At 45.1% G+C, this 7,129-nt stretch overlaps 1 pseudogene; it reads right to left on the reverse strand.

Annotated features, from left to right (window-relative positions):
* Positions 1-5,803: 5,803 nt before the first annotated feature.
* On the reverse strand, positions 5,804-7,129 carry LOC123322283 (annotated as a pseudogene).

Here is a 7,129-nt window from a genome sequence, read left to right on the forward strand (position 1 = left end):
TCACTTAAAATTGTTTTTTTTTTTACGTTTGGGTAGTTTCACTACTTGCTTTTATTCTTAATAATTTGAGACCTTTCGTCACACCGAAATGCAAGAAATACCCGGGCTGCCAAGCGAGGGTATCCACGGCTCACTCAGTGAAGATGGGGTAGGTTCAATGTAAGGAACCGACAAAAGAGAAGTAGGGCGCCAGGTAGATTTATTTCCCCAGTAAATACCCTTAGGAACAGCAACAACCCCAAATCAACCAAAAGAGTTGTACTGAAGAACGGTTTATTCAGGCAGCAAAGAAAATACACGGGCCTACTTGTATGGCTATAGTTGTATTGAACGCCAAGGAGGGTGTGTGGTGTCTAATAATAATTGTAATACTTCAAAAGGGATGGCCTTTATAAAATCAACCGAAATCGCGTCGCTTGAGCTCAGGCGCAGCGCGAAGTTCTTCAGAACTCCCAAATGTACGAGTAACACTAATTAACGTTCAATTTAACTGCACAGAATTATCAACGTCACCAGAGTGACATGCTCTAACTAAATTAATCTATATCTCACTCCACAAGCAATAGAATGTGATAATAATAGCAGTACATTAAGGTTTTACAATATAAACCGTTGTCGTTAAGGAACGCAACAATATAATACGATATGCAACTTCTATAATACACTTGCGTGTCCTGAGAGTGCTCTCTCCGCTCCTGAATGGGGAAGATGGTCTCTTCGTTATGAAATTCTACAAGGTTTCTGTTGTAACAGCTCCATTTGGACTGGATTTCACGAGTAGTTCTAGAAGGCTCGACTCAGACTGTGACTATACTAGGATTTATAGGACTTCTTCCCTACACGATGATTTCAGGGACTTCCTCTTTATACTACGATATGTCTCCCTACACTAGTATATGTCTCCCTACACTAGGATATGCCTCCCTACACTAGGAGATGTCTCCCTACACTAGGACCCTGTCGATACGAAAGAACGTAAGAACTTAATCCTCACCATATAAGGAAGAATGAGTGACAAACATTGTATCACAAAAGATGGTTTTATACATACCCAGTTCTTCGGGGGGAACTATTCAAATCTAACGTGAATCCACCAAATCTTTCCAAGCTCGAATATGCAATTAGACAACCAGAACCTCGGTTCTATCACAATCAACGTAGGATGCTCTCAACTAATGCTTCCAATCAACGAATTTCACGGCAATAGCTAGGAGAGAAAATAACACACAATAAGGAATTTGCCGAACAACGTACGACGAACATACCTTTATGAAGAAAAACTTCACGTGCCACAGCGAAGAAAACTCTCGATCAATCCTCCTTAAGGAGATACGCCAATATAGAATCCAAATAAACCAGTTCGGCAGGAGATCACACAGATATCCGAAGATTAATCCCACAAATGGACGATTTTAATTATCGAAAACTCCAGAAATTCCTGATGGATACCTCCAAACTTACAAAATGGCTAATCACATAGAAAACTCATCTGACGCTGTCTTACCTTCAAAATTCTGTGAGCACGGAAAACTAAACTAAAACGTCAAGATCTAACCCCACTTGACCGGTAGCGGTAAAATAACAGTAGGCCGATCGCCCCACATCGACATAACCTGCAAATTCAATTCGTACCGTATTTATTGATGGTATTTGAAACCGTTACAACTCTCCCCTTACGATAAAAAAAAAAAAAACACAGCATCCCCCGCCGAAGGTATCCAGACATTGAAGAGCCTCCAACCATCACATTAAACGACATGAAAAGGTGAAAGATATCTGACCACTGAAGGTGACCAGATACCGTCATGAAAAAGTGAAAGATATCTGACCACTGAAGGTGACCAGATACCGACAGGTCCAGCTAAAACAGGAAAAGTACCGACTCAACTAAAAAGAAAACTAAGAAAGGGCCGAAATTTTTATGTAATACTTTTTTTTCAAGAACTAAAAAGAGAACTTCTCCGCAGCCCGAGTCGAAGACCACGGAAAAGGCGCTGGACCTGGAGGACTTCATTTATTCTCAAAGTCGCAACCTCAACGACTCCCACCACAACCTTAGGAAGTGATGTCACAATCGGGAAAACGACAAAATCGGGAAAGATAGTCAAAATCGGCAGAACGGTGGTCCTCGTGGGCAAAGAGCAACGGCTCAGTGCACGACCAACCGCAAGTCTTGACTCGTCGGGAGTCCTACGGTAATACAAAAAAAAAAAAATCTTTAGTCAAAATCGGGAAGTTAGCTTTAAATCAGGGCTGCTCGTGGGCAAAGAGCAACGGCTCAATGCACGACCCGCTGAGAGTCATAACTCGTCGGGAGTCTTACGGCAGTTATCGTTTCAAAATCGATAAGAAGGGTCGCCTCAGGCAACACACGTCGCAAATCCGCCGAAGCGAAGGCAAACCCAAAACGGACAATCCAAAAAGAAAAAAAAACGATGTACCCAAAATCGGGAAGGTAAGTGTCAACCAAGACACGTCATAATCCGGTAAAGAAATTAGCAATCAAAATTGGGATAGGTCACCTCAAACAACATAGATACGTTGCGAATCCGCCAGTAGCGAAGGTAGACCAAATACGCATCAAAATCGATAAACGGAAATATCAAGGAACGTCGAATTATCAGCAATCAAAATCAGAAGGAAAAGTCACCTCAGACAGCATAGAACGTTGCGAATCCGCCAGCAGCGAAGGTAGACCAAATCCATATCAAAATCTATATCGATAAAGGAAAATATCAAGGAACGTCAAAATCGGAACCGAAACGTCAAAATCGAAAACACAAAGGCTCAAGGTCACACTCAATCTAAAAATCTCCCTACCCCGACAAACGATCTACCTGAGGGCAAGTGAAGGAAAATACAACAGCGATGGTACTGCCGTGGCCTGGAATGTACCATAGATGATGAGGGGAATTCCCGCCACTGGATAGGGGTAGTGACCACCCTCGTCAATTTATGCATAAGCAAGGGACAGCTATCCTCTGCCCCGAGTCCGAGACGAGACTAGTCTGACAGGTGTCCAGTTGCTTGTTGGTCCGGTGGGTGAGATTTCAAATCCTTAACATGCCAAACACCCTGGTATTTACCATCCTCACCCTGCAATTCATAGGTCCAAAGGGAGACTCGCTTCGAGACCAAGAAAGGCCCAACATACTTCGGATCTTCTGAAAGATATGACCTCAACATAGTTTTAATAACCCTATTAATTCTCTCGACCGGATTCGCTTGAGGATGATATAAGGCCGTATACTGAATGTTAACATTATAAGACTTTAGAAAATTAGTAACTTCCTTGGAACGAAACTGCACGCCATTATCCAAAATGCTGGAATTTGGACACCCAAAGATAGGAAAAACATGGGTATCCAATATCTTCACAATCGCCGATGCGGTAGCGAAACGTAACGGGAACAGTAGAGGGAACTTACTGAAACAATCAGCGATGACAAAAATATATTGGTTACCTGAGCGAGTTCGAGGCAAAGGTCCAACCAGATCGGCAGACATAAGTTCGAATGGTCGATGGATTGCTACCTCTTTAGAGAGCATGAAACCAGGAGGTTTTCGCTGCTCCGGTTTGATGGCATGACAAGTGATACATCGACGAATAAACGAGGCTACGTCGGATCGCATTTTGGGCCAATAATAGCGCTCGGCCAACTTATGATAGGTCTTATACACGCCAACATGCAAAAGTGATTCGTGAACCTTTCCAATTAAGGCCCTCCGATCAGGTCGCGGAACAACTTCTCTCCAGTAGTCAGCAGGAGATGCCAATTCGGGAATGCGGGGAGTGACATTTTTGAAGAGTTTACCCTGGATCAACTGCCATGAAGGGAAACGGTGCGGGGTCTTGACTATCCCGTCCAAAAGCTTCCTGTACCACGGGTCCGAGGAACAACCCAAGGCAGTGTCGACGGTATCGAGTACGGGTACCGACCTAGACAAAACGTCAGGTACGATGTTATATTTACCTTTTCGATGAATAATGGTATAATCATATTGTTGGAGCCGGATCGCCCAACGGGCTAGTCGACCAGAAGGTGACTCCAATCGGTCCAGCCAGAGCAAAATGCATGATCGGTGATCACTGTGAAATGGGTGCCTTCAATATACGGCCGCAGCTTTTCAATCGCCCATAGAACGGCAAGACATTCACGTTCCGTGGTGGTATAGTTGCGCTTTAACCGAGTTAAAGACCTAGAAAGATAACATATCACCTTTTCTCCATCCTCTTGTTGTTGAGTAAGGACTGCACCTATTCCATAACCTGAAGCATCACACTGTATAGTGAATGGCTTCGAGAAATCAGGACAAGACAACACAGGGGCACCAATCCACCGCTCCTTCAAGTTATTCAGAGCCTCATCACATTGGACACTCCACTTGAAAGGTCTACCCTTTTTTAATAACTCCGTCAGAGGAGCAATAAGATCCGCAAAATTTGGTACGAATCGTCGGTACCATGAAGCTAGTCCCAGCAGACGTCGAACCTCCGAGACACTTGTGGGCACCGGTATGTTCAAGATGGCTTGGACCTTAGCTGGATCCATTCTTAACCCTGTAGAATCCACCACATATCCCAAATACAAAAGTTCCGGTCGGCAGAAATGACACTTTTTCTTAGAAACCGTTAAATTGGCAGCCTTCAGGCGCTTGAAGACCTCCTTCAATACCTCAACATGCTTCTCAAAGGTATCCGTGATGATAATGATGTCGTCCAAATAGACGAATACATAAGGCTCCAGATCGGGACCAAGGACTCTGTCAACCAAACGCTGGAAGGTGGCTGGACTATTAGATAATCCCATAGGCAAGCGAAGGAAGTGGAACAGACCTTTATTGGGAACTGTAAAGGCAGTCAGAGGGCGAGAAGATTCCTCCAGGGGCACCTGAAAATATGCCGACTTGATGTCCATTGACGATAGGAACTTGGCATTGCGAAGTCGATCCAAAGTGGCATTTATATAGGGGAGGGGATACGCATCTTTTTCCGTAACCGCGTTTAGTTTCCGGTAATCGACGCAGAACCGGTACGAGCCATCCTTCTTTTTCACGAGAAGAATGGGAGATGACCAGGGGCTGGTCGAGGGCTCGACAATACCTTGCTCGAGCAATTTATCCAACTCAGCATCAATATGACCCTGCATCACCGGACTAACCGGATAATACCTCTGTTTGATGGGACGACAAGAAGTTTTTATCTCATGCTCCACCAAATTAGTACACCCCAACTCGTCACCCATGTCCCTGAAAGCCTCCTGCACAACCTTATTCAAAATTCTGGTCTGGTCGGGCGTCAGATGTTCCTCCGAGGCAATTGCACCCACAGACACATCAGCATCACGCCGGAAGACCCAGTTCCCTCCATGAAGATCCGGTACGATATCAAACTTCCTCCAGAAATCAACGCCCAAAATCAAGGTGTGCGGCAAATCTGGAACCACCAAGGCTGAAATCATCCTAACCCGATTCTCAAGCTTAATTGGCAGATCAACCGAACCGATACTTGGACAACTTTGACCATTAGCGACCCTACAAGAAGCAACATTATCAGAATTGATCTTAAGCTTCAACTTTTTCAATATATCCCATCCTGGACCTCCTATAATCGTGCTCGAAGCACCCGAATCTAATAAACCTAAGAATTCAACATCAAGAACCGAAACAGACAAATATGGACGTTCATCATTATGCGCATGCGCCAACACATAATCTAGGATGGCTTTCTGACGTCGAGGCAAACGAACACTGGCAGTCGATTGAGGGAAGGCACACGTACTGCCATGAGAGGTCTTCCCCATCAGTTTTCCGACGGCTTACACCCCGGACAAGTCCGAACAGTGAAATCTGGACGACCGCAGCGGAAGCAATACTTCTTCCTCGCCGAGCGGCAGTCCCTAGCGGCATGACCAGGCTGCCGGCAATTCCAACAGGTCAAAACTGCATTCACCTGAGGAGAAGAGGAGGAGGGGGTTTCGGCATATACGTAAGCCAGATCTGGCTCTACCAAAGAGCTTCTATTTCGTGGAGGGGGGACATATGATTCAATTGACTCTTTGCGAGCCTCCAGTTGTCTTCCGATATCCAGAAGTTGCGAGATTGAGGTTATGTTGGTCAAACCTATGTGACTCTGATAGCAAGGGGAAAGATTACGGAGAAGGATCTTCAGTCGGACATCGTCATTAACAGGGACAGTGAGGCGCTTGAACAGGTTATCCATCATGGCAAGGTACAAACCTATGTTCTCGTCAGGACCTTGAGTTCGGCGCTTAATTTCATCGAAAAGTTTCTCGTTATAATTGGGGGGGTAAAAACTGTTTCCGTAATTCCTCCACTAATTGAGACCAGGTTGATACGGTGGCCCGAACCGATCTGAACCAGATAAGAGCCTTACCTTCAAAAAGATCGCTAGCAGACGAAAACAACTGCTCTTCAGTAACGTTCCGTGAAATGCACAATTCCTCCACATTTTATAGGAAGGAGCTCAGAGAGCACCTATCATTATTCCCACTGAATTTAGTGATACTCCACTTAGCCACCGATACAGAAGGGGCCCTACAATTATGGACGGCAACCGGAGCCGCGGATTGGTGAGCGATGTCACTATCTATATCAACATCCGACCCAGATTCCGAAGCTGAATCCGATGCATCAACCGAGGCCATCAAAGTGCTCAACTCCAAAGGGGTTTGTGCCTGCAACGAAAATCTTCGATATTTCCTCGCGCGCGCACGTAACTCCGACTCTAGCCCAATAATCTGCGCCAAATATCCTGACCTGAGAACTTGTTCCGTCTCAGAGAGTGCTTGAGAACGTTCAGCCCGCTTAAATAAATGCACCAAACGAGAAGACAGCTTGAGAAAGATGAACTCCTCTCATCACCCGAAAATTCTGATACCTCTCTTTGAAGGACCGATATCGTACCTCCGATTACTCCCGAGTCATCGGCGAACTTAAATGGATACGGTGGGTATTTGGTTTCAATTCCCGATCGTTCTAACCTTAAATAGCCCCGAAGACTTTTCCTCATCTCGACAACCGTAGTTACATCATCTACGCCTCTAATTGCCAACTCATACCCTAACTCATCTTTATCAAGACGACCTACATCCATGCGGCCCTCCAT

The sequence above is a fragment of the Coccinella septempunctata genome, chromosome X (assembly GCF_907165205.1).
Source record: "Coccinella septempunctata chromosome X, icCocSept1.1, whole genome shotgun sequence".
Classification (NCBI taxonomy): Eukaryota; Metazoa; Arthropoda; class Insecta; order Coleoptera; family Coccinellidae; genus Coccinella; species Coccinella septempunctata.